Source organism: Dermacentor andersoni, chromosome 1 (genome assembly GCF_023375885.2).
Source record: "Dermacentor andersoni chromosome 1, qqDerAnde1_hic_scaffold, whole genome shotgun sequence".
Classification (NCBI taxonomy): Eukaryota; Metazoa; Arthropoda; class Arachnida; order Ixodida; family Ixodidae; genus Dermacentor; species Dermacentor andersoni.
This window is the reverse complement of record NC_092814.1, coordinates 41375681-41402401: the sequence shown is the minus strand read 5'-3', so window position 1 is coordinate 41402401 and position 26721 is coordinate 41375681. Positions and strand designations below refer to the sequence as shown.

At 46.7% G+C, this 26721-nt stretch overlaps 1 protein-coding gene and 1 non-coding gene across 2 annotated transcripts in view; both read left to right on the top strand.

Annotated features, from left to right (window-relative positions):
* LOC126545304 (neuropeptide F receptor-like) overlaps positions 1–26721 on the top strand; it is a 439066-nt gene that overhangs the window by 57669 nt on the left and 354676 nt on the right. The gene's annotated exons all lie outside the window — the stretch shown is intronic.
* TRNAS-AGA (transfer RNA serine (anticodon AGA)) lies at positions 8143–8215 on the top strand. The gene has a single exon. It is a non-coding gene; the product is annotated as a tRNA-Ser (tRNA).

The following is a 26721-nucleotide window of genomic DNA, read 5'->3' as shown; positions in this document are numbered from 1 at the left end:
ACTCCCCACACGCGACCAGCTCTCGCGGTCTGCCCCGTGTCAGCGCTGTCCAGCTAGTTTGGCGTGGCGACGGAGATGTCGGCCATCCAGAACGTCCAGCGTGGAACGCCGGTGCGAAAACACCGCGCCAGTTAATCTCCCACTCCTTGCGACGTTGCTACGTCGAATCACGTTGTGCGCGACTGTTGATGGCTACATTTGGAAACGTAAGGGGGCAAATGATAAAGGAGAGGCGCTCCATTCACCGCCATCATCTCTGCGAAGAACGGCGGTCTCGATGCAACGCAAGTGTCGACATCGACGATGACGTAATGGACGCCGCATTGTCCTGTTGCATTGCCACAGCTTCAGTGGCTGAAAAGTATGCAGGGTAAAACGGGGATCCCAGCGCGTAACACGCGAGCAAGTAAGGATGCGCGTTAGGCAATGAAGTGGTGTGCAACGCAGCGCTATACTTCCACAGTAGAGCTTCGCTTAAATGGGAAACCGCGGGTTACGTCGAGGCTGCAGAAACCTACCGGGCATACTTGCCGTAAATACGGGCTCCGAGCACTCGGAAGCTGTACTGAAATGGTGTTTCGTTGTGTCCTTGCGTTGGAGGATGGGTAGCAGAACAAAGGGAGAAATACAAAACGAACATTGACCGAAGCTTTGGTGGTTCACGTGAAGTTGAAATAAGAGGTAAAATGACGCGGGACTGCGTTAAAAAAAGTCCCGATACGTAAAATAAGCCTAACACCGTGGAATGAAACGGGAACGCTATCCTATAGCTGCCTCGCTTTTCGCGCGACCCAGTAGCAATGGCTACATGTACAGGTTCTCTGCTGTGTGCAGCTGCAGGTTGATCAAGATATTGCTTACCTTACAAGGCAAGTTCCTGCGTACCGAACTTATATATGAGAAGGAACACCTAGAGCTGAACTTTAAATGTTCTGGAATGTCTATAAAAGCTTATTTGGCATTTCCTAACTTCAACGTTTTTGACAACGACGTCCACTGGTGCGATCATACCAAGACGGTTTAGCCTTCAAGCAAGCCTATTGCGCCCCCCCCCCCCCTTTTTTTTTCTTTTGTGTGTGCTTACTCAGGGGCTGCTGTCGTAGACCCGCATTGTGTGTGTGTGCCGCGGGCGTCAGCGGCCTTCCCAGTGTCGTCGTCGTCGTCGTTCTCATCCTCATTATTATTATTATTATTATTATTATTATTATTATTATTATTATTATTATTATTATTATTATTCATGTATACATTTAAACACCAAACGGAGATAAGAAGAAGCGGGCTATCAGTCGTTTCCTAAAAAGGACAGTACGCACGTCTCCTCTCTCTTGCGCGAGCTTGGAGGGGAAGAAAGAACAAAGGAGTGAAGGAGAAAACAAAGACGAAGAAAGGAAAAAAAAAGTAGAGGAGGAGACACCACATCACATCACACGCGGAGTACAAGCATCACAGACGAGAGTTCAGTTCCGTGGTTGACAAGAATTCCGGTGCAGCTTCGTGAGCCTGATATCGAGTCAAAGCACGGATGCTCAAGAAATCGTTAAGCGCAGTTCGAGCAAGCCCAGCTGCCAGACTTTCTTCATATCATTCTGCATGCCACTTGCAATAATCTTGGCGCTGCGTATAAGATGAAATTTACTTCGTCCCGAAATACGAGGGTTGACTCCACTAGAAAGTCGCATACACGGACAGGTAGACGTACCTGCCGAGCTGACTGTTAACATCGCGTGCAGGGTACATGGCAGTTTACAGCATGTGGCACATGGCAATAATAGTTTTAATGGGAGAATGTTCCACAAGGAGTTTTCTATACGTTGTCGTATTGAAAAGCAAACCACCCTTTGTAGTCTCGGGCTACAGCTGGATGAATAACATTTTTACGTTTCATGGAAAACAATTACGTGGAAAACAGAACCCGCCAACCCCCTCCCCGCAAAAATACGCCTATAAGCTTTTGACTCCAACAACTGACTCGGCGGTCTCAATTTAAATATACTGCCGCAATGTCTGAATTGCTCCTACAATTCGTGGCCGCCGTTGCCTTTTTCTCCTACGTAGTGTCGTTAACCTGCTCCGACAAAATCCAGATATTCGAGCAAAGGTGGTGTCATAAGCTTGTTAGCTCCGAGATGTTGAAGTGGCGCCCTCTCGTGTGTGACGTCGCAGGAAGGACTCCACTACTACGCGGTGCGCGTGCTCACTACGTGAAGACAACTTGACGCCATCAGCCGACCTGCTTCGAGTTTTACGCGGAAGCGTAATTGGCTAGCTAGCGTAATCGGCCAACATTTGTTCGAAGCCGCGAAGGAAGCGGAGGAGGAAGACGCCTGGAGGAGAAGAGACTCGGCGCGCCGGGAAAAGTACGAAGGAGCGCGCAGAGCACGCGGCAAAACAACGCTAGCCAGAGGAAAGTCTAGGTGACGTTCAGCGAAGTGGGGGAAAAGAAAGGAGACGAAGCATCGCTGAGGAGGAAGGTGGGCGGAGGGTTGAGCTCCTCTGGCTGTTGCTATGGGTTTTGTTTGCGATACGGACGTACCGGGTTCGCCTCGTGATAACATCGTCCTCACACGCCGGACGCCGTATGTGCGAGTGAAGCGTGCGACCATATATATAGATAGTGTGTCGATGAGCCGACGATGGCTGCTCAATCTCGCGTGCGCGAAGGGGGGGGGGGGATGAAAGGGGAGAAAGCGCGCCGTCTTTCGTCGCGCGCATGGAACAAGGGAAGGGGGCGTTGTATTTCAGTCACGCGGGCTTAATCTAGAAAGCGAATCTGCTTTGGGGGCACAGTCTGGGTGGGCTGATGGCTCGTAGCTTTGCATGCGCTTTGTTCTCGCCGCTCAGTTTACGTTGAAGCGATAGAAAGCACGAAGGTACATGGGACTAGCCAGGCAGGTGGCAACAGCTCGTACAGGACCTGAATAACGTTTTTTCCACCTCCTCCTCCTCACTTCGCTCGCTGCTGCTGCCGCGATTGCTCCCGCCAGCATTTTGACAGCTAGCGTCCGCGGTCATCGAGTGTGATGTGTTCATGTTTTCCTTTGCACGCTGACACCATGCTTGCTAATTTATTTCGTAAACGAAAGTTTACAAGGTGCGTTCTACTCCGGCGGCTGCTGCGTGTGGCGCGGCCGCGCACACGCAGCAATACGATCTGCGATGCGGACAGTGTAGGCTTCTAGGCGCAAAGGGGGCCGATAGCTTCGTGTGCGCTATAGCACCCATACGCTTGCGCGTCACACGCGTTCACGAAGTGAAACGTCACTAACTTTTTGAAACGTGAGTCCGCAGGTTTGTAGAACAGTATGCATACGGAATGTTCCAGGGCACCATTCTCCGCGAAATCGAGAGTAGTCGCCGTCGTCACCACGCTTATACTCGCGGACAATTTTCCGTGGCTATGGCGGGAAAGGTACGGGGGTGGAGCTTCTGCACATGCGTTAACCCGCCAAGTTGTCCGCCAGGGTTTGACAGTGCTTTTGATTGCTCGGAACAGACGGTGAATCGACGCAGCTACCACTTGCCACGGTCTCGCGTTTGCCCAGACGCGGAAGGAAAAAGCCGCAAAATAAGTAAACATCTACATCCAGTCGTATGTTTTCTCTTATTTAACTGTTGCTAATAAGGTACGTGTTTATATTTTCTCTTCCCCAGCTCAAACTACCGTGGATTAAAACGCGGGACTCTTTTCAGAAGCGCTCACACTTGTGTGCGCTTTGCCTCCGTAGCTTTACCTTCATAGCCACAAAAAGTTGTCCGCGAGTATAGTGTGGATTGCTCCTGGCGTCGTCTGCTATCAGCGTGTATACGTGCGTGAACGGCGTTGGTTTCTCGTCATTGCTGTTCCGTTGTCGAGGCGCACTCATCAAATTTTGTCAGCCCCTTTTTTGACGATGAGTTGCAGCATTTGGTCTTCAGGTATACTGTGGGTGTGTTCCAATTCTGGCCAGCATCGGAGTCAGTCCACGTAGACAGCTAAAAAGACAGCCGAGGCAGATTCGAGGCCATGTGATGGAACGCGTTTCTAGCCGTCTGGAAGTCGCACGGAAGACGCTTCTGCGACGTGACGCCACCTCGATGCGGCAAGAAAAAATTGAGAAAAGCACACAATATTTCTGTATTTTAAGTATTTGCGACTGCAAACCTACGAAAAACATGATGTAGCTTACATTAATGACGTAGGATAGCGTGTCTACGTTTTCTTGTGTGCAGACAACCTTCCTCTCGGCTTTCCAAGCGTCCCGCTCAGCCGCCATCTTGTTTGGACAGGAAAGTAGCTTGCATCCATGCTTGCGTCGTTTTTGACTTCGATGCTGTCTGCGCGAAGTTATAGCGAAGCTGTCTACTTTGACGTCTTCGTGAGAATTGAAACGAGACTTGAGATGGCCGCTGTCCGCTTAGCCGTCTAGTTAGCCGTCTACGGCGAGTATTGGAACACAGCCTTCGTCTGCGCTGTAATACTGTGTTTGTCTATTCAGCCCGTGCTGCGTGTTCGGTCGCCTGCACCGTTGGCCACAGGCACCCCAATTTTGCTGCTGCCCAGCGCACATTTAGCATATCACGAAAGACATTTGACGCCCTTCTCAGGTGGTAGGTGGACGCTTCGGTGCGTTAATGGGGAGGGGGGCATGCACTACTCTAGTGGCATTACAGGAAATGCTGTCTGGAACGTCTGAGAAGGGCGAACAAAATTCGTGTGCTAAACAATGTTACGTAGTCCGGCGCTGCGGCGCTGACCTCCGCAAGATAATTTTAATTACACTTGATTACTTTCAACTTGACATAGCTCGCACCTGCACGTTAGTGGGCTCAGCGTAGCCCTTTCTTTCTTTTCTCCTCCCATGGGTACGTAGCGAGCACATTTCCCGCGCGCGGTTCGTCCAGCGAAAAGAATTAATGCTATTGCGTAACAAACACAGGCGACATTTGTTTAGATTACCGTATTCAATACACTTTGTTCCGTAAGCGCGTCGCACATATCTAAAAATAAAACGAGAAAATTGAGAAGTTTAGGTTTTCTGGTACTTGACCAAAAAAGTAGCTGGAGTGATAAGCACAAAAAAAAAAAAAAAAAGAAAACACAGAGAGACGTAAAGAGGCGCAATAAAATGTTCCAACTTTTTTTTTTTTTTACACTAATATATTCTCATTTTTACGCTGATCAACTAATCTTTTCCGAGTAGCTTTTAGTAGTCTGAAAGTGCGTTGAACAGAAATAGTCTTATGCTAGCCTAAACACACAATTATTATGCATTAGAAAGCGCTAATGAGATTTATCTGTAAAAAGAGAAATAGTGTAAAACATGCTTGAACATTGCAAACATAATAGAGCGTGTTGCAAATAATGTTAGAGATAAGCTACTTGTGAATGAAATAATCAGATTTTTCTTGTGAAAAAATTTTTATATATGCAACACCACATGACTAGCATTATGGGCGAACTGTAAAATTTGTGTTCCACCCGCAAGGAGCAGTCCTCTCAGCCACCCTAGACAAACTGGACATGCACCCAATGACAGAAAACAAGATACTCGGAAACTGGCGTACGCGAGAATCAGCGCGATCCGCTATGAAGGCGCTGCTGCGGTATTTAAATGACACGGGACTTTCTGACAGATTGTGACTGTACACTGTGTGACGTAGGATTGTACGGTGACACTGCGTAACACTCCGAACGCCTTTGCGGGCTGCGTGACAGTGCCCACAGGAACAGTTCGTGTGTAAGTGCGTGTGTGTATGTGTGTAGGTTACCTTTTTTAATTAAAAAAATTATCCTCTCTCTCACCTATTCCATCCTCTTGCCCCTCCCCCAGTACAGGGTAGCCAACCGAAGATAATCTCTGGTTAACCTCCCTGTCTTTCCTTTGCCTTTCTCCCTCTCTCTCTCTCTTTGTATTCAACTGCAATGCCGCTTAGTCGACGCGAAATTTTGCGAATAAGCCACGCGAAGGTGCCTTAATTCCAAAGTTGCATATATATAAACTCGCATTTACTCACTCACCGTGATGATTGATGACTGGGTCAAGAGATCGCGTCCCTGCCCGTGAGGGCTGCAGCTATGCAAAAAAAAAAAAAAAAAAAAAAAGAAATAACTGAAAAATTAAATTCGTGGGTTTTACGTGTCAAAACCGCCATATGATCATTAGGCACGTAGTAGTGGAGGACTCCGGATTAATTTAGACTACCCAGGGTTCTTTAAAGTGCACATAAAGCAGTGTATAAACGAGCGTTTTTTTTTTTTTTTTAATTTCGCCTTCATCTAAATTCGGCCGCCGTGGCCGGTGTCGAATTCGCCATTTCGAGCTTAGCAGCGCAAGACCGTAGCCACTGTGATACCAGATCGGGTGATTATATGGAAGATACGTTAAATATATAACGTTTGTTGACCTCCTAATGCTGTAATTTATAAAGGAAACACTAGAAAAAAAAAAGACGATGCAGATAGTGATTGGTGAGCGCCATGCTATGCGAGCACGTATTGTCAGGGCTCGCATCCAAATTAAGCTATTCTAGCCGCGGAGCGTAGCAGACGACACAGGCGAATCTTCCGGATGACGTCATAGGAGCGCCGTTCACAGCGCCGCAGTTGGTCGCGCGCGAGGCTAAAAACGTAGCCATAACTAGGGCTCCGTATTTTCGGAGTTTATTTTTCTTGAAATTCGGAGGGTGTTTTCCGGAGTTTATATTTCGCGGAAATTCGGCGTTTATCGGAGTTTATTTCTCGTAAATCCCCAATTCTCCGAAATTCGGAGTCTAATTTTGCATTATTCTCAATGCACCAAAATCTAAGATGAAATGATGCCTGAACACGAAAACATTCGAACACACGAATTGGTTTTTAGTTGTCTGGTAGGTTTCAACGCATAAACACATATACACACAAGCACAAATACTTGAAAACAAAACATCTACGTTTGTGCGTATTACAACCTTAAAGCTGCTTGTATTATACGCAAGCATACTTTACGAGGTTGCTGTCAGTGATGGAAGCGCGCTCCTTTCGATTGATGATTCTCAGCTTTAAGGATGCCCTTTCAACGTTTGCGCTAGAAACAAGGAGAGCCAGAAGGCTCAGCGCGCAGCGAGAAAGCACCGGCCACGGGACAGTGTGAAGTCTCCGAAACGACAGGGGTTACACAATGTTATTTATTTCATAGCTCTGATAGTTCGCAAAATCATTGATGAGATGGCTCACGTCGTCAGTTTCAAGAAACACTAACTTAAAAATCGGCGCATAGGTTTCGAACGCGCGGGATAGCTCATGCTTCACACTTGGATTCACAATTTGAACGCTGTACCAAAACAATTCCCTGGTGTACTGGTGTGCATCACCAAGGTTCCTCTCAACTGTCTGCCTCCACTTTTCAGCGACAGCAGCGTAGTATCCGTGAAGGTCTGCGACAGTCGTTGAGCGGTCATTCTCGTCAGGGATCCAACAGGCTGGCGCGACATCTGGTGTGAAGGCCTCTGGTGGGTCATGCCATTGACTGAGGAGCGCGTGCAAACGAGCCCCCAGTATGGGGTAAACCTGGTGCACCAGGGTACTCTCTGCCTCAAGTTCCTTAATGATTGAGAGCACAGCACACGAGTTCCTCTTAAGAAACCTCAGCTTAATCATCAAATCGTGCACAACTTCAGGCGATGAAACAAGAGTTTGAGCTTATGACAATTTTATCCCTTGGCATCGTCGCTTCTCAAGAAAGACAAAATGGCACGCCTGTAGTCCAAAACATCTTCTAGGACTTCATAAAAAGAGAATTACCTAGACGGACATACAGACTTCGGCGACTTGATGGTCATGCCCATGTCCACGCACACAAAACCAAACTTACGGCGCAGCTCCCGCGATGACTTCAACAGGGCAGGAAAGTACACAACAAAATCGTGAACTATGAGCTATATCATAAGAAGCCAACAAACACTGACACCAAGGACAACATAGGGGAAATTACTTGTACTTAATAAATGAAATAAAGAAACGATAAATTGATGGAAATTAAAGTGGATGAAAAAACAGCTTGCCGCAAGTGGGAACCGAACCCACAACCTTCGCATTTCGCGAAGCTCCCAGGGTTCTACTAGTACACTCCCAGGGTTCTACTAGTACAAATAAATACCCAAGAAAGTGGATGGGGAAACAGCGCCGCGGTAGCTCAATTGGTAGAGCATCGCACGAGAAATGCGAAGGTTGTGGGTTCGGTTCCCACCTGCGGCAAGTTGTTTTTTCATCCACTTTAATTTCCATCAATTTATCGTTTCTTTATTTCATTTATTAAGTACAAGTAATTTCCCCTATGTTGTCCTTGGTGTCAGTGTTTGTTGGCTTCTTATGATATGACTAATAAAAATCGGGACCCTCGGTTAACCCCCTCTCTTCTCGCTTAAATGAGCTAGTCTTATTTCCATCCTCCAGAGCGTTGTTAACTAGATGGCACGAATCTTTGAAATTATGTGCCTTGAAATAGGGGCTGGAGGGTTGCAAATCCTTGTTAAGCTTCTGCACGTAGGAAGCTGAATCGGAGCACAGCACGGCTACGTCCCATAAGGCCTCTATAACCTTCTGAAGAGCGGTTTGTATCAACATGCCAATGGATACTTCGCTACACTGCCGAACTACTTGCAAGTCTATCATGAGGGTCCTACGACCAGGAAGCTCGTCGTCGCAGAAGGTTGCAAGCACCGCCACTGCCGGACGTCCGCGGACGTCCGGCGACTCGTCAATGGTGATGGAAATGGGGCGGTCTTTCATCGAAGAGCTTATCGTCGCAATGTCTTTCGTATTGACCTCACGTAGGTATTTCCGATATAGTTGATCACTACCTGACATTGTGCGTGCAGCCAGACACTTGCTTCGAAAGTACTGGTTTGTACTTGTGAAGTACACACCAGTACTGGTGTGCCAGTACTGGTGTACTGGTACTAGTGCTACTGGTGTGTACTAGTAAAGTGCGTACTTTGCCATTGTATACGTTCATTATGTTAAATAAACTGTCAAACTTTAACTTTAAAGAGGCTGCCAAGAGGTCCATCAGCCTGGTGCAGTTGAATCACAGCATGACAGAGTGCACGGCAAAACTGCGGCGGGATGTCATCTGCGTCTGGTCTGTCGGATCGGGCCCGTGTGATGCATTCTTCTAGGCAGCTTTGCTGTGACGAGCTGCCTAAGGGATAGGAACAACAAGACGATGTGAACAAATTAGATTGCGACCATGAGAAGTCTTTGAAGGAAGCGTGCAGAATAAACGGAGAAACCGTGTCAGGCTGTGCGAAGCATGTTACATACACTATCACATAGCCGTACGTAAATTCAGAGCATCAACAGTTAAGAAAGAACTCACCTGTGTCTAGACGCGGCTTCTTCAGCTGGACGTGGCGTTGTGATTATAGATGGTCGGCAATTCTCAAGGCGCCCTTGCTGTCGCTAGTGCAGTCACACGACAAAACTTGCAAACAACGACTCCTTCGGATGACGTTGACCCTTCAAAATCACTAAACCCCTTTACGTAGTCGCTGGAAAGCTTTCGTTTCCTTCCCATTTTGCATGCCCAAAATTTCTGTTCCTCGCTAAAGAAATGCGTCACGTGAGCATGCCATGATTTGCGCCAGCAGGCTTTCCGCGCTCGCTTCGGTTCCCTGGCGCTCGAGTGCCGCCAGGGGACCGTATATCAAGGTGTCGTCTCGCGCTCCCTGGTGCGACAAGCCCTCTGTTAAATGTGCACTGGGCGCGGTCTGCGAGTTACTGGTGACGTGAGGTAAAATTTATATCGGCCAGACCGGCCGATGCATCAGTGACCGCTTAGAACATGCCCTTTACAGAAAGACTTTCGATAACGAACGGAACAAGGTCAAAGGGGCGTTTATCGGATAAATCCGAATTGTAAAAAATTTTACCGGCGAGCATTTATCGCATTTTTTCGGATTTATCCGAAAACACGGAGTCCTAGTCATAACTTGGAGAGCTTCATTCGTCCTAACCTTTTTTCCGCTCAAACATACATTTGATAGCATGGTGTTTTTATCTCTCCCACCACCATGGAAGAGCAGGCGCGTTCGCGCAAGCCATGCCGTGTCACGCATGCGCTAATGGCGTCTGTTATCGGCGGCGACGGTACACGGCGTCGAGGCGGCGCTGTCTAATGGCCTAATGCCTAAGACGACGCATTCGCAGGATTCAGGCATGCTAACTTAATCGCTTGCCTGCGTCACTGCTCGAGAACCTGTTGCGCTGCATAGGTTAGCAATGAAAATTTGAGATGCACCATCCGGTTCAAGAAAGGAAAGCCAGTTTTCTTAAGAGAGTTCCGTGGTAATAATGTTTATTTTTCCATGACTGCAATATTAGTGGAGGCAGGCTTCAGTCCGTGCATAATAATAACAAAATAATACTTTGATAAATCTCTAATATGCACGCTTTTTCTTTTGATGTTCATGGCGACATTTCAGAGCTTAACCCCCGACGAGCGCCCAAGGCATATACCGAGTTCTTAGGAATGTTGAGATTAGCGCTAGCAGTTGGTAGCGTTTTCGGCACGTGCCGTGAAGTAATAAATTAGAAGGTGATGAATGAAGATAAAGAAATAACAACCGAACATTCCAATAAACTAGACACTATCGCACGTGTACTGATTCCGCCACCACCAATAATGCGTTGCCGAGAAAAACACAATTCTTATCTCTACCGCACTCTTGTTAAGAAGATTTCATGTTTGGAGCAGTTGATGCTTAAATCATATACTGCGCGAAACAGGTACGCCCTTGCACACTCTATTATTACGGCTCGCTTTGCACACGCCGAGCTTGAAAATGGCGGAGACAAACCTAAGAGGACCACTGAGTTCTTTTTTTTTTTTTTTTTTTCATTCGGTTATCGCGACAATGCGCGCGCTATCATGCTTATGGTCTTTTATGCGCACGTACCTTTTTAAATGTGAAAGGAAGAATAGCGCTAGATTCTTACGGTTAATCGAAAACAAGCATCGAAGCCTATAAATAGCTAAAGAAGAAAATATATATTCATGCACCACTCGCCATCATAAAAGGTGGATGGAATTTCGTAACAGACACTAACACAAGGCTTGTACCCGCCGTGGTTGCTTATTAGTGTTGGGCTGCTGAGCACGAGGTCGCGGGATCGAATCCCGGCCACGGCGGCCGCATTTCGATGGGGGCGAAATGCGAAAACACCCGTGTACTTAGATTTAGGTGCACGTTAAAGAACCCCAGGTGGCCGAAATTTCCGGAGTCCTCCACTACGGCGTGCCTCATAATCAGAAAGTGGTTTTGGCACATGAAACCCCATAATTATATTATTATTACACAAGGCTTGTGAATGTCAAATCGCTGGCCAGAAAGGCCAGCCGATTCGAGAGCAGTCTGGGCTACCTGCGCAATCATGTTTTGTTTGTTTTCTTCGGCCTTGCCAGCGCCATGCTTAAATATGCAAGCAAGCGCATGGCTTTCGCCCGTACACAGCGAGCAAAAAAGGACGCGAGACGAAAATAGGAGCGCTTATCTGCGTTTCACTACGCCGGTGTTCAGAAGAAAAGAAGGAAAACAAAGCACTACGGGATGTTCTCTCGCGGCCATTTACAATGACGTCAGGCTCCTCGAGATGGTTTCTCGAGGCAAAGAGAATATCGCAACAACAAACGCCACTCCTGCTTACACACGTTGAGCAACGGCCGCGCTGCCTCTTGCAGAACCCATCGCATCTGCAATGGTTTCACGTGGCATGCTTGCCGAACGGACGAACGGAGCCCCCCCCCGTCGACTGCAGAAGGAAGAATCTGCTTCTCGGTGGCGGTGATACCGCGAGACTTCGCTCCGTGTTCTGGCTGCGAGGTCGTAACTACGGAGCTCATCGTATTTATCTTCGCGAGTTCCCTTTGTTGTGCGAGGGGGGCGTCATAATGGCAACATCACCCTTCGCACTCCTCGCGTCGGCGCAGAAGCCACTGCCAACCGTCTCAGGTAACGAGCCTTGCGCTGCGTGTAGTCCGCGAATTCTCTCGAGAATCGCAGCGCGCCGTGTACTGCTGTTGGGCACAAAAGAAACGAGGACGAGGGAAAAAAAAAAAGAAAAAAAAAAAAGAACCGAGGCGGTCCCGTACTGTCGAAACGGGCCTAAGCGCGAGATAAGTCTCCTCCGTTCACGCCCGCGTTTTCATTTATTCTTTTCGGGCGTAAAGAGACGAAATCAACTCCGTGACGGGGCGCCGCCTTCGCGCGCGCTTTCTGCCACATTGCGATCGACGCCCGATTGCTTGGTCACGGCTGTCGATGCCGCTGAAGCCGCGAGGTGGGCGCGCAGCAGTGATTTGAGCTGGCGACCTCGAGGAGCGCGCAGCGAAAAGAAGAAAGAAAGCGCAACGCGAGGAGAGCGGTACAGGAGCCTAATGTCAGCGGAAACGAAAATTAAATAGGCTTAAGAATTGCTGGAGCCCAAAACAACGTGATCGCTCCCTAGCATGTTACGAGATCGTCTAATGGTTATGAGATCGTCTAGCATGCGACGCTTTCTTTCTGTAACTTGTCGGGCTGCTTTGATGCCTGTCTTGGTGTCCCGGTTAGGCATTTTCTCAACTCTAACGAGGCTTCGTTGGCGGTGCCCAGACCTCGGGCATTCGCGAATGCAGTATACGTGTTGCGTCCTGTGGCCGGAGTAGAGACGCAAGCGGTTGAAAAAAACATTGAAAAGATCAGAAAAAAAAGAATAAAATTAAAAAAAAAAGCATCGAGCTTCTCTGCAGAATTTTCTTGCGATGCGACTCCTTTCAACGTATCTAAAAGTTCGGTCAAAAAAACGAGTTTGAGAGTCTGCGACACACATGGATCCATCCACGTGCTGGCAAAGACTTTGCTTCAACCAACCCTTGAGATCCCTCGCCTATCGCGTACTGCAGATTCCCCCTTCTTCTGCGGCATGTGAAAGAAACTGCTCCGAGCTCGAAAATGTGCACACCAAGCTACGCAAGAGGCTCGCAGGGGATCGCGTGCAAACGCTTGTGTGCGTGCACTCGAACCTCAATGTCCGGAAGGCTTCGTACGCTGCACAGCGAAGCGTTGACGCGTCAAGCGGAAATGAATCGGCCACAGATTGATGCAAATGCCGGTTTTGGCGCTTTGATGTGAAATCAATGCCTTGACGTGAAATCGCACCTAGATTTTTAACCCGGAAGCTCTGCTTTGACTTTTGTGATGCAGTAATGTAACAATTATATTCTCTTCTGTGTTAGAGAAATAGATGTGGCTGGTTTTTCATAGCTTTGTGCGCTATACTCTTTCCTTAAATTTTTGATATTTTTCTGAAAACAAAAAGTACACGGAAGAAACCAGTTTTTTTCGCGCTTCTAAAAATTTTATGAAATTTCACAAGCGGACGGTTTCATACGCACAACGGGCCCAGTGGTGCAGAAGTATCGTGAAAGTGGCCGTTGAAAGCGTTTATTAATGAAAAACAACACTCAACGTCGTCAGTGAGAAACACCTCATGAATTATGAGTATATTTGCTTTCGGAAGTGGTGCTAATTAAAGAATGAAGCAGAGAATGAGAAAGAAAAGGTAGTTGTGTCGTAGTGCATATACAGTATACATATACATGCTCAAGCATAATGCGTCGATGCGTTCAATAGACATAAACAACAAGATGTAGAGTTTCAATTTGTTTTTTTGCCGATTACCCGTGTTTCTTGGATATCATTTGTTGGGCATTTAGGAAGTGGCGCACAAGGTGGGTATTTATCCAGCAAGGCTACGAGAGATGAAAAAATAAAAATTCCCGCGTTTTACGTGCCAAAACCACGATGTGATTATGATCTCATTATGTGGGGGACCCACAGTAATTTTGACCGCCGTGGTTCTTTTAACCTGCACCGAATGCGCGGTACACGAGCGTTTCTTGCGTTCCGTCCCCCATTGGAATGCAGCCACCGTGGCCGGGATCGAACGCGTGACCTTATGCGCAGCAGCCCAACGCAACAGCCTCTGAGCTGCCATGGTGGGTCTACGATGGAATAGGCGAAATTAGTCCGACGAAAGAGGAAACAAGGAAAGACAGAGGAGACAATCAGAATTCCGTTGAATGTCTTGAAATACTCAGGTCAGTCCGCGGAGAAGAAGCAAGTCGCTTTGGTTGAAGAGCAAGAAGAGATAACAGCTAACGTGGGAACTTTATAGCCTCAGTGGGGGCAGGTGGGTATAGTGGGAGGGGGGGGGGGGGAAGCCTGATTTACGGTCGAGCAGCCTGGCGCGCAAATTTCAATTTGCACTGAGTCCACACATGAAGTTTAAAGCGACATTTGCGCACACTTCTCCATGCAACGCCATGGGGAAGTATAGTTGGTCCGCCTACATGCCGCGCCTCTGAAGAAAGTATGCACTTAACTATATCGTTATGCACGCATCGGATTCGAGATCAAAGAGGTGAGTGATAAAGTCTTCGGTGACTGCGCGCGAACTAAAAAGCAATGGCTGATACTCGTATCCCGCGTTTGACCGTCATCGCTCTGCTCCACCTGCACGCTTGCCAGAGATGTAGCAGGTTGTAAAGAAACGTCACCTCCACTTTCACAAGTCGGTCACGTCGTATACACGCTTCTATTGCTGTGCCCTGTTCTGTGCTATTGCTCGCGCTGACCGCTGGGCGGCGCCATCTGAGCTTAGAGTTACTGTATGTGCTTCTGCAGTAACTCTAGCACAGCTTGGCACAGCCAGTGAAAGCGCGTGCAATGCCCTGCGTGGGTCTGTTGTCGCGTCCCGGCTGTCCAGACCGGACGCGCCTGTCTTGTTTTGACACGTGGCTTTCACGGCAAGTTATTTTCTTCGTTTTTTCTGAATTTCGAGAACGCCCTTGCGAGTCTCTTGCAGGCATGTGAACACGAAAGACAACTCCTCAAAAATGGGCTCTTTCTTTTTGACAACTGCATGCGAGCATAGCAGGTAGTACAGTGCTGTTGTGATATTTATAGCAACACGAATGACGGCTACTTGTTTTGAATGATAGTTGATACACGCTACGGGAAAGAAAAAAAAAAACAGCTGGGACAGAATAAAATGGAATTGTGAGAAGCGTAACGTCAAGGGGTATAAAACCTTCAAAGAAAAAAAGTCACCGACTATGACGATACTCGAAATTTGAGCATAGCTCTATACGTGTTTTCATTTCGCGATATATTGGCTGGCGCGGACAATCGGTCTCGTGTGGCATGCTGCGATCAGAGCGAAGTGTGGCGCGACTACCTGGCTAATCTGGAGATCGTGAGAGCCAGCGCGTGGGGCCAGCGCACGGGTGACGCGTGGGCGCGATGCACAGAAGCCACCAACTACAAACCTGCCAGACGATGGATGGATGGAATGGTGCTATGAGCGTCCCCTTTGGAACGGGGTGGTGGGTTGTGCCACCAAGCTCTTATTATAATACATATTGGCTAATGTCCTACTTATGTTCAAAAAGATAAATAAAAGAAAAAAAAACCAACGAGGAATTCCCATCACCAAAATTTCTGAAGCCCTATTGGGAACTTTGTTTTTGTCCATCTCCGTTGTTTGTTGTTTCCCTACTTTTCTTCCACCAGTCTTCCAATGACCTCTTACTAATCTCTATTACGGACATGTTTACCTTCCCTCTGCTCTCGCTGAACTCAAGGGCTTCAAGGAAGCCAGAGGTGCCTAAATCGACCGCTGGGCAGCTGCAGATGTCTTCGCATTCTAATAAAACAAGTCCACGATGCACGCTACCCTGGCGCCATCTCGTAGCCATCGTCGCCGTACTATCCTTTTCTTACGCTTTTCACCATACCCTCCTCCGCTTTCCACTTCATGGTTCCACTGCATCCTCCTCTCCGCTTTCCTCCTCGCGCCTTTTCGCTCTCACCGCTGTTTTCATCGCACGCTGAGCGCCGCGTTCGCTCTCATCTTTCGCTGTGCTCGTTCGCTCGGTTACAAGGGACGCCGACGCTCGCCGCAGAACGGGTGCCCAAGAGCGGCGCTCTAAAAGACCTGTATTCATCAATGAACTCTTCAATGGACCTTTTTCGCGCCAATTTGGGTCACTGGGTATGTGTCACTGGGTATGCGGCCAGCGAAGAAACATTTTCAGCTTTGGTATTCACCAGCCCACCACGCATCTCTGAGGTCACGCGGTGACTTCTTGGCAGCGCCACTAGCTGGCGCAGCGTGTCCAGAGGAAAGTGCGAGCGATGAGCCTAGCTGTAGTATACACGCCTCATACATGACGCGCTTATCAGCATTCGTACGCGCCAGCGAACCATGCATTTCAGAGGACATGCGCGGGCTTCGCGGCGGCGCCACCCGATGGCACAACGTGTCCAGAAAGCGCGGCTGCAGTATTAAATCAATCAAACCAAGTTTATGTTAATTCTGTCAAGATACCGAAAAAAGAACTGGTAAGAAAAGCTGTTTTTTAAAAAAGTTTGACTAGGTCGCTGCATTTTCACGCGGCTCATACACACTGGCGTACCACCGGTACAATCTCGAATGCCCGCAGATGACTACTCGCTGATTTCGCGGCGGCGGCGCGAGATGGCACAGTGTGTCCAGAGGGAAGCGCGAGAGAGGAGTCCCGCTGCAGTACACGCTTTATACATGTCGAGTTTCGGCGGCGGCGGTACGTTGTGTCGCGACATTTCTTGTTTCAGCATCAATCCCAATCTCATTACCATCGACAGTAATTGTGAAATTGATTCTGCAGGATTTCTTTTTGATCAAACAACTGCTCTTTGGGTGCAAGGAAGCTGCTCTCTCTGCAGATAACGCAAATTCTGATTTCTTTTATTTTTTCCTGTCCTCTGAGTCCCACTGGGATCTTTTTGTACTTGCTTTCACTACATTCGACAATTACTTCTGTGAGACAACTGCAGCATTCGTTATTTGCTGCAATGCCGTCGCTGTTTATTGTTTCGTATACCTCCAGTTCCATATTCATTAGCTTTGCTAGTTCGTCTGGACCTCAAAGAAGAGCGTTTGGTAATTGAGAATAAAAAAAAGATCATGCACAACATACGAAAGCGTCCCCACTGTTTAGGAGCAAAATGTATGTATCCCATCAGCCATTGCTGGAAACGCAGAGGCATGGATAAGAGAGACCCGCGATGGCATCACTTGTCACATGCTGGTATCTTTGTTGTTTAGTGGCAGTTAATATATAACTTTGGAATGTCTGTTGCTAGACTGCGCATATCGCGCGTCTATGTTTTGAATAGTGGGCAAACAAGAGCAGCTACGGGCTGGAGCCCAGCCTGAGGCTTGCCTCATTCGTTGATCCCTTTGTCTGCCCCTTCCTGGGAGCTCCTTGTCTAGTTCGGATCGAATATCGCACGATACGGCTTAAATGGTCAAACATACACTGATGCTAGCAAAAACATGAACTAATCACCTCTAAACAGCGATCACATGTAAATACCTACTCAAGCTTTAGTTGCGTGGAAGCTGTCATATCTTGGTCGAAATTGCTACTCTATTAGTAATCTGTTATTTTCTGCCGGAGATACGAAAGAATTTTAAAGGTAATTCCATGTCGTACTTCCGTCTCATTCAGCTCCATTTCTTCTTAAAACCATTAAGGTGTATGCCAGAATCTCGCATGGGGTCGTTTCATGCGTTCTTATGACTTATGTACTATATATTACATTTGTTATACGTTGAATTGCTGTGACTCCACCAGGAAAGATAAAATGAAAGGTAGAGAAAGAAGAAGAGAAAGAAAGACGAAAGTAAGAAAGAAGACGAAAGAAGAAAGAAGTAAGAAAGAAGTAAGAAAGAAGTAAGAAAGAAGTAAGTAAGACGAAAGAAGCGGACGAGTATGGTTGCCGCTGCCTCCCGAAGAAGACTGGGCGTTCTCCTCTGAGCCCCGCCTGGTCCTGGTCCAAGGCCTGTTCTTGCCCGACTGTTCTTGCCTCGCAGGGTTTTGGCCAAGAATTGAGTAGCTGTTATTTTTTTTTTTCTTCTATCGCTTGTCAACAGTTCAGCTAGTCTCATTATTGTTTAGCTAATCAGACCACGCAGATGTCCTTTTCTTCGCCAGGGCCAGGGGCATTCCCCTGGTCCGCTTCTCTTCCTCCGCAGGAGTTACCTGTGGATCTGTTTCTACGAAACGGCATCACATCAGTTCCTGTGGCTCTCGTTCCAACCAATAACGGAGTCATACGGATGAAGAATCCGAAAGCGATTCAGGCGGAATTGCGATCGGTGACGGCCCATTTCCAGAACATCACTGAGGTCCGCCAGTTTGGAAGAGGTGGAGTCCTCTGCTTTTCGGCAGACCAGTCCTGTGTACAAGACCTGTTAAACTGTACGCTGTTTGCCGCCAATCCGGTGAGCGCATTTATTCCTCCCCACTTGGCATGTGTGAAAGGGCTTGTCCGCGGCGTCGACGTGAACATGACACCGACAGAGGTATTAGAGATGCTTTCACCCGCGGGTGTAATTTCAGTTTATCGGTGTGGACGTGTGGTTGAGAAAAACAGGTTCCCTACTGAGTCGATCATAGCCACATTTGCAGGGACAAATCGACCCTCAGAGATAAAGGCATGGCCTCTAATCTACAGAGTGGAACCTCTGTCCCCTCGTCCCCTCCAATGTGTGAAATGCTGGCGCTACGGACACACGGTAAAAGGATGTAGATCTGCTTCCAGGTGCCGAATTTGTGGACAGGAGCACAATGCTAGCGAGTGTAAGAGCAAGGAAGAAAGGTGCTGCCTCTGCAATGACGCGCACTCTGCTGATTATTCTAATTGCTCAGCCAAGGCACGGGAAATTGAAATTCTGGAAATCGTTGAACGAAGACGGTGTTCGCGTAGAGAAGCCGTAGCGGAAATTCATTCTAGGACACAGGGTTACGCCGGCGTCACAGCCCGCCAGGTGACAGCAACGGATACGTCTCTTTCACATTCTATTGCTAATGCCATTGAAAGGGTAATGGAAAAATCTATGGAGCGCCTAGCTGGAAACCTTTGTGAGTCCCTGACACAAATTCTAACTAGCCAGATGGCGCACATATTTGGAACAACAACAGCAGTTGGTATAACTTCTCGAACTACTGAGTGTCAACGTACTTCAAACGAGGAAGTAACCGCCAATTTCACGTCGCCAGATGCCCAAATTGTAATCCCACCTGTCGCTGTTAACGAGACCCAATGCACAGGCTCCAACGATAACACAGAGGGCGCAGAGGAAATGGACATGGATCCTCGATCGTTAAAACGATGTAGGTCCCCTTTGTCTAAAAAAGCTACGACTCTAACTCAGGCAAAGACAAAAAAGTATCAGAAAGACAGCCTTACAAAGGAAGATTTATTAAAGGAAAACATTTTAGGTAAGGCAGTTACTGAGTCCATACTTACGCAACCATAGGTCTCCTCAAAATTCTTCATTGGAATTGCCGATCAATTTACTCCGCAGCAACAGATTTATTGTATCTATCATCGAAATTTTCCCCGGATATTATTGCTTTGCAAGAAACATGGCTTTCAGCTCATCAATGTTTTCAATTGGCTAACTATCGCTCTTTCCGACTGGACCGTCCATCGAAGGGCGGAGGTTTAGCTTTCTTCATCAATAACAGAATTAGCCTTAAAGCAAAGATTTCATATAAACATATGTCCCCCGAAAGCGAAATTTTCGCATTAGATATAACTATACCAGGGTGTCTACCTTTCTCTTTAGTAAACGTATACTTTCCGGCGGGTGTACAGAACACTCGATGTTTGAATTCAGCAGTGACTTCATGGTGTAAGGACAAAATTCTGGTTGGAGATTTCAACTCCCATCACACGTGCTGGGGTTTTCGAACTGACCAATGTGGCAAACGCTTGTGGGATTGGATAATAGATAATAATCTGACTTGCCTGAACTCTAGAATTCCTACATATATTTGTAAACAGTCCCGCTCCGCATTGGATTTAAGTTTTGTAAGTTCGTCCTTCACTAACTCATCCTGGACAGCCTTGGACTGTGCAACCAACAGTGACCACTTTCCAATAATGGTTGAAATTGCTTGCCCGATTACGCCATCGTGCTCCCAGGTACGCGTATTTGTAGATTATAATAAATTTAAATCCGATCTTAAGGTACATTTGGCTTCTCATTCAGAAGAGCAGGAAGACACCAAGGCTATGAAACTTTGTGCGGTAATTAAAAGAACATACAAAAAGGCTGAATTCAGTGTTATATCTGCAAAGCAAACATCTTATAACCCTTGGTGGAATGCAGACTGCACGCGAGACCACCGACGCCGACAGGCAGCTTGGAAGCAGCTCCTCTACAACCAGTGCCCCAAAAATTGGTCTGATTACAAGTTTTATGCTGCTGTCTTTAAACGTACAGTTGCTAAAGCTAAAGAGGATTATGATAGGAAACACTATGATTTCCTTTCTAAATCTAAAAACAAAAAACCGCTGTTTAGGTATATGAGATCTCGGAAAATTCTGCCATCGCCAGCTAATATTGATTATGTCAATCTGTCTCCCGATGAAATGAGAAAATCTCTCGAACTCCTTGCTAAAGGCTTGGAGAGTAGATTCACGTCATCGATGTCGTATAATTTGCAAAAATTAGCCCCATCCTTAGTGTATACTGAAGTTTCATTGCCAGAATTATCTCAAGTGATTCGAACCTTACCATTGTCAGCCCCTGGTCCTGATGGAATTACCGTTCACATGATAAAAATTTTATTTGATCTATCTCCTGGAGACCTTCTAAACGTTATAAACTATTCCTTACAGAAAGCCTGGATACCTTACGATTGGAAAGTAGCTAAAGTAATCCCGATACCTAAAAAACAAGGACAAGGTTATAACATAGAAAACATCAGACCTATTTCTCTTACTTCAAATATGGTCAAACTCATAGAGAGGGTATTACACTGCCGCATTACTATCTGGATGACGGATAATTTAATATTAAGTCCAAATCAAATAGGCTTTAGAGCTAATTGCTCAATATGGTGTGCCCATGCTGATTTAGAAAGCCGCATCCAACTTGCCCGGAAAAGGAGAGAATATTCTGCTTTGATGAAATTAGATATAGCTAAAGCTTATGACAGCGTCGAACATTCAATTCTGCTAGATATTCTGCAGCGTCGTAATTTTCCCTATTATATAACCGCATGGGTGGCAGAATTTTTGCGATCAAGAGAATTTTATTGCTTTAAGGACGGATGTTCTTCGTCTAAATTCAGACAAACTCGCGGAGTTCCCCAAGGATCTGTCCTATCCCCAATATTGTTTAATATATTAATGAGCTCTATCCCCACTTGTCAGGACGTGCACGTTTACGTGTATGCAGATGACATTGCATTCTTTGCTGCCGACACTGACATTAACACATTATACCAAAAATTACAAAGCTACATGAGCATGCTAGAAGTATGGCTTCAGACAATTTGTATGTCATTAAATGTAAGCAAAAGTGCCATTTTAGTGTTCTCGGTCATGGATCCGGTTTCAATTTCTATTACTTATAAACACGAACCCATTCCACAGGTTGAGTCTCTAAAATATTTGGGAATCACATATAATGGAAACCTCAACTGGAGTCCCCACATAGAGAGTGTAGCGGGTAAGGCACAACGTGCTTTAGGTATTCTGCGCAGAATGAGCAACCGAAAATATGGACTGCGTAGGGATTCACTGTTGATGATTTATAAAATGTATATGCGTCCCATATTGGAATTTGGATGTGTCTTGTTCTCAGGCGGCCCTGCTTATAAAATAAAGCCTCTGGTTCTTTTGGAGCGTGAAGCTCTACGCCTATGTCTGGGACTCCCCAGGTTTGTGGCTATTAATGTGATCTACCAAGAAGCGCGCCTTCCAACATTGCCCTGCAGATTTCGCATCTTAACAGTTCAAGCCTTTCTGAAATTTTACAGCTTGCAGCTTAGACGATCTGAATACGCATTCATTGATGATCCAAATTCCTTCTTCCTTGCTCATTGGCCTCGATTTCACACTCCACAGATCATATTTGTTCAAAAAGAATTAGATAGCCTGAATGTGAACATTCGAGAGGTAATTCCGTCAACCGAATCACATCAGAATATTAAGATAGATTTTGATGACATATTCCCCCCCAACTCTAAGTATCAATCTGCCACTTTTTTAAATAACCTGTTGCAAGATTACCTAGCGCACGTGCAAACAAATAACATAATAGCTACAGACGCTTCAGTGAGCAACGAAAAGGCGGGCGTAGGCATCTTCTCGCTTCCGCTTGGCTGGTCATTCTCCTTGAGACTGCCAGATTTCACACCTGTTTTTGAAGCCGAGCTTTTAGCAATTCTTTTAGCGCTTCGGAAACTCCCGTCGAACTCAATAAGCGCAGTTATTATAACAGATTCCCTTTCGGTCTGTACTTCGCTTACGGCTTCACCCAATTCGCCACCAATAAAGACGTTTCTAACATTAGTTCCTCCACAGTTGACTTCTCTAAAACTATTATGGGTACCTGGACATTGTGGCTTACATTCAAATGAAATGGCAGACGCATTAGCGCGAGCATCCCTGAGTGGACCTATAATGCCTGTTCTTCCTTTGGTGGCTCACATAACAGCAATCAGATATAGAAAATATTCTATTCATAGAGATGTCAGTGAATCAATAACGACATGGACAGAATATCAGCACCTCAGATTTCCGTGGAAGATCCAGTGGTGTCCATCAAGACAATCAGAAGTAGCGATCACGAGATTACGCTGCCGTGTCCCTCCATTAAACCTATATTTACACAGGACTGGTCTGACGCTATCGCCTCTGTGCCCATACTGCCAAGAAACAGAATCACTAGATCATTATTTTTTGGTATGTCGACGATACAAATTGTTAAGAAAAAGACACCTAGAACTTCCGTTCGCAAAATTAGGGTTAATATTATCACCAGAAATCATACTATCTTTCGGTGCGTCAGTTACAGGGGCCAGCCACAGGGACGTATTTGATGCCGTTTGCAGTTACATTCAGTCAACAAAACGAATAACTTTTTAACTTTTGTCTTGTATTTTGTTTGTTCTTGTACGTATTTTTTTTTTTTTTTTTAATCTCTCTTTCGTTATATTTTTTTCTCATCGAATAAGTAGCACTTCAAAAGATTAGGTGAACGTTTCAGCACGCAATTCTTGGCCAATCCCCCAGCGTGGGTATGAGCCATAACATGAGGCCATCATCATCATCATCATCACTTCTGAGCCGCTAAGCCTGCTCCTATTACCTCTCTGCCGCAGAAAAAGAGAACAAAGCTTCAGGCTGTTTTGCAAAGTCATTAATCTTGCGCTCATGTTCAACGTCTGACGTTTCAAATTGTAATTACAGGGCGAGCGTGTAGTGAACAGCTCTCGCAAGGATATCAGAGAAAAAATAAAGAAAGATGAGCGCTCTGCACCGGTGAGGTAATCTAAAGTGATCGATTGCGCAGTATAGAGATTGATACGGCTCTCTTACGCTGTTTTTTCTGACGCCCCTTTCATTGGCCTATTTAATATCAAATTACCCTCTGCTCAGAAACGGGACAAAAAAAAAACACACACACACACACAGCAAAGCCTTCTCGTTATCCCCGCTACCCTGGAGCTACTCACAAGACGCTTTGTGCTAGACTGAGATGTTAAGAAGGCGTACTCGTCACGAAGGCTTTGAGCAGTATGGGAATCTTGTCAGTAAAGATGACTTTATGCTCCCGCCTTAGTATCTAGCTTGCATTCCAGTTTAAGTGTTTAAAAAGATCGGGCACTCACGTGTTATAGGCCAGCAAGTAGACGCAGCGCAACGCCTTCCACGTGGTAACGTGCTTGGTGGCGCAATCCCCTCATGTGTCGTTATTAAAATCAACGTATTTTCGCTGTTGCCCTGGGGCCGTTGCATGACGCGCTGACAGCCTATAGTCCCTAGCGCCGCATTAGGCTACCGAACACTTCAGATCACATTTACATAAGAGGATGACGCAAGCATGGTCAAGGAGTGCTGATGTCATAGAAAGGCCTGATCTGGCTATCTCTCAAGGCTTCTCTATCGGAGGCCTGGACACTCGTACTGGGGTCGGTGCGGTCGGTATATGCTGGGGTCCGAAACTCTTGTCCCTAACAAGGAGCGCTTGCTTGCGCTGGCGAGCGTGCTACTCAATACATAGGGTTAAATGTTTGCGATTTAAACCTAAAAAAAAAAAAAACGAGAAAGGTATGTCGAACATTTCCTCAGGAATTCGGCTTTAACTGAAAAGGGTCAGTGAAAGAAAATTTACCGGAAGCAAAGGCGGCGATGAACTCGCAGCTACAAACACACAGGGTGATCATTTTCAAGTTTTATGGAATATTTAAAAAAATAGCCTGTTGCAGATAACATAATTCTAGCACTTGAGCAGGATTATTTAGAGAGGTGGACATTGCTTGACCGAGAAATCGCAACACATACTAAACTAAAAAAATCCACTAATTACCTTTTGACCTAATTACGTTACGGCACATGTTGCAATTTACGATTTATAGCCAGCGAGTTCGCAAGGCGTATCCATTTGAAATGAATTTCCAGATATGCGCCATCAAACTTGCCTAAAATAGCATTGTTCTTCCACATACTCATTTAAGAACGTTATTTTCTGCACTGAAGCACAAAAGTAGCTGGAACATCCATGTATTTCGTTCCACCCCCCCCCCCCCCCCCACTTTAGGAAATATAATATAACAATTTATTTCTGCCTCAAGAAATACAGACAGGGGAGCTGCAGAAAAAGCTGTCCTAAAGAGCTTGGATTTGGCCACAGCAAGGCCTATAATATGTTGAAACCAGTGTCATTCTGGAAATTCATTTCTAGTGGATAGAACTCGTAAATTTCAATATGCACCGTAAAGTAATTATATAAGTACTTAATTAGTGAATGTTAGTAATTAGTTGTATATGTGTTTCGATTTATCATGCTAATAATGTCTGCCTTTTCGAATAATCCAGGACAAGTGTTGTATAATCGGCCACACGATTTTTAAAAATTCCATATAACTTCAAATACACAAAGCTATCGAAATCGCCCTGGGCCTACCATCCACGGCTTTGACTACGAGACTACTCAAGATGGGCGTACACAACACCTGGCAAGAACAAGCTGAAGCTCATCAAGCCAGTCAATTAGAATGACTGAAGCTCACGCTCACCTGAAGATCAGTGCTGCAAGGGCTGAGCAACGGTGAAAGCTTTATAGCCACCACGGATCGAAAAGAAAGAATTCCTCCAAACATCCGTGAACCCCTGTGCATAGCACCAATTACACGCAACATGCACCTCACGTACCACAAGAAAAGAAGACAAGCCCGAGTGGAAGCCCTGCGGCGAAGACACAGGCAAGACCCGGACGCCAGATACACTGACGCAGCCAAATACCCGCAAGGAAACGCTTACGCCCTGAGCGTCGTAGATTCTCAAGGAAGAGAACTAGCGTCTGCCACAGCCCGCGCACAAAACTCTGAGAGTGCAGAAGAGGCAGCGATCGCCTAGCAACTACCACGTGCATGGACGCAGCTGTCGTCTTTTCCGACTCTGAAGCAGCTGTCAGAAACTACACTAAAGGTCGAGTGTCTACAGAAGCATTCAAGATATTGAAGCATCGCGGCACTCCGATCCCCTGTACACCTGCGTGACATAGGTGCCTGGGCACGAGGGGCTGGAGGGGAACAAAGCGGCACACGCCGTGGCCTCAGGCCACACCTGCCGGGCCAACCCTTCAGACTCTCGAGATGCCCGGTCTGCATCAGCGGGGGCAGAGACCGTCCCCATCACGGACTCGGCGATCCTTCAACATCACAGGCTGGAACGCAGGGTATACCCAACACCTCACCCAAAGCTCAACAATGAAGAAAGTACCACACTCAGAAGACTAGAGTAACACTTACACCCACGGAATACTCATGCATAGACTCTACCCAACGCTACAAGGATACCACTGCCCAATGTGCGGCGTCCCTGATCCTAGTGTGTCCATGGCATCTAGACAAAGACGCATCGCCTTCACCGAAAGACTGTAACGCCAGAAAAGAAAGCGAAGACCTCATCGAAACGTGGGAGGCCATGCTCGTCTCCGAGGACCTGGAACAACAACGACACCTCGACACCAGGGCCAAGGAGGCAGCGAAGGCCAGAGGGTTCCTGGAATGAGGAGGCATTCCCCCTAGAGTAGAACCGGTGCTTACCCCGGGATACTTTTTAGAAAATAAGCGTTTATTCCTCCTCCTCCTCCATAAATCTTAAAAACGATCACGTACGCGTATATGCGCCCCTATACTAGGAGCCTCGCGAGGTGAAGGTCGCTTGCCACCCAAGCAATGCTTGCTTTCTACAACGAAGCTATCTATGGCTAGGATCCCGGGATTCCTTCGTGGTGTAACATCGACAGAAAGCTATCATCCTCAATGGCTCAAACCTCCAAATGCAATGGCTCATACCCCCATAAGGCAGAGGCTACAATCACTCAGCAAAGTTAAGCGAACATACATTCTTTGAAATCATGCATACAACATACAGAACAACATACGATTCAATAAAGGACAAGCTCAAAACAAGCATCCGAACCACATAATTGATGATAAGGCGCTCCTCCTCCTACATGCAATGCGAAGCACGAGCGCTCCCCGCATACGTTTCCCGGCGCTAAAGATTACCGTTGCGCAAGCTGCCTCGGCGACGGCAGCTTGCGACATGGGGTGTATCGTCCCTATCCTTTCGTGTATAATA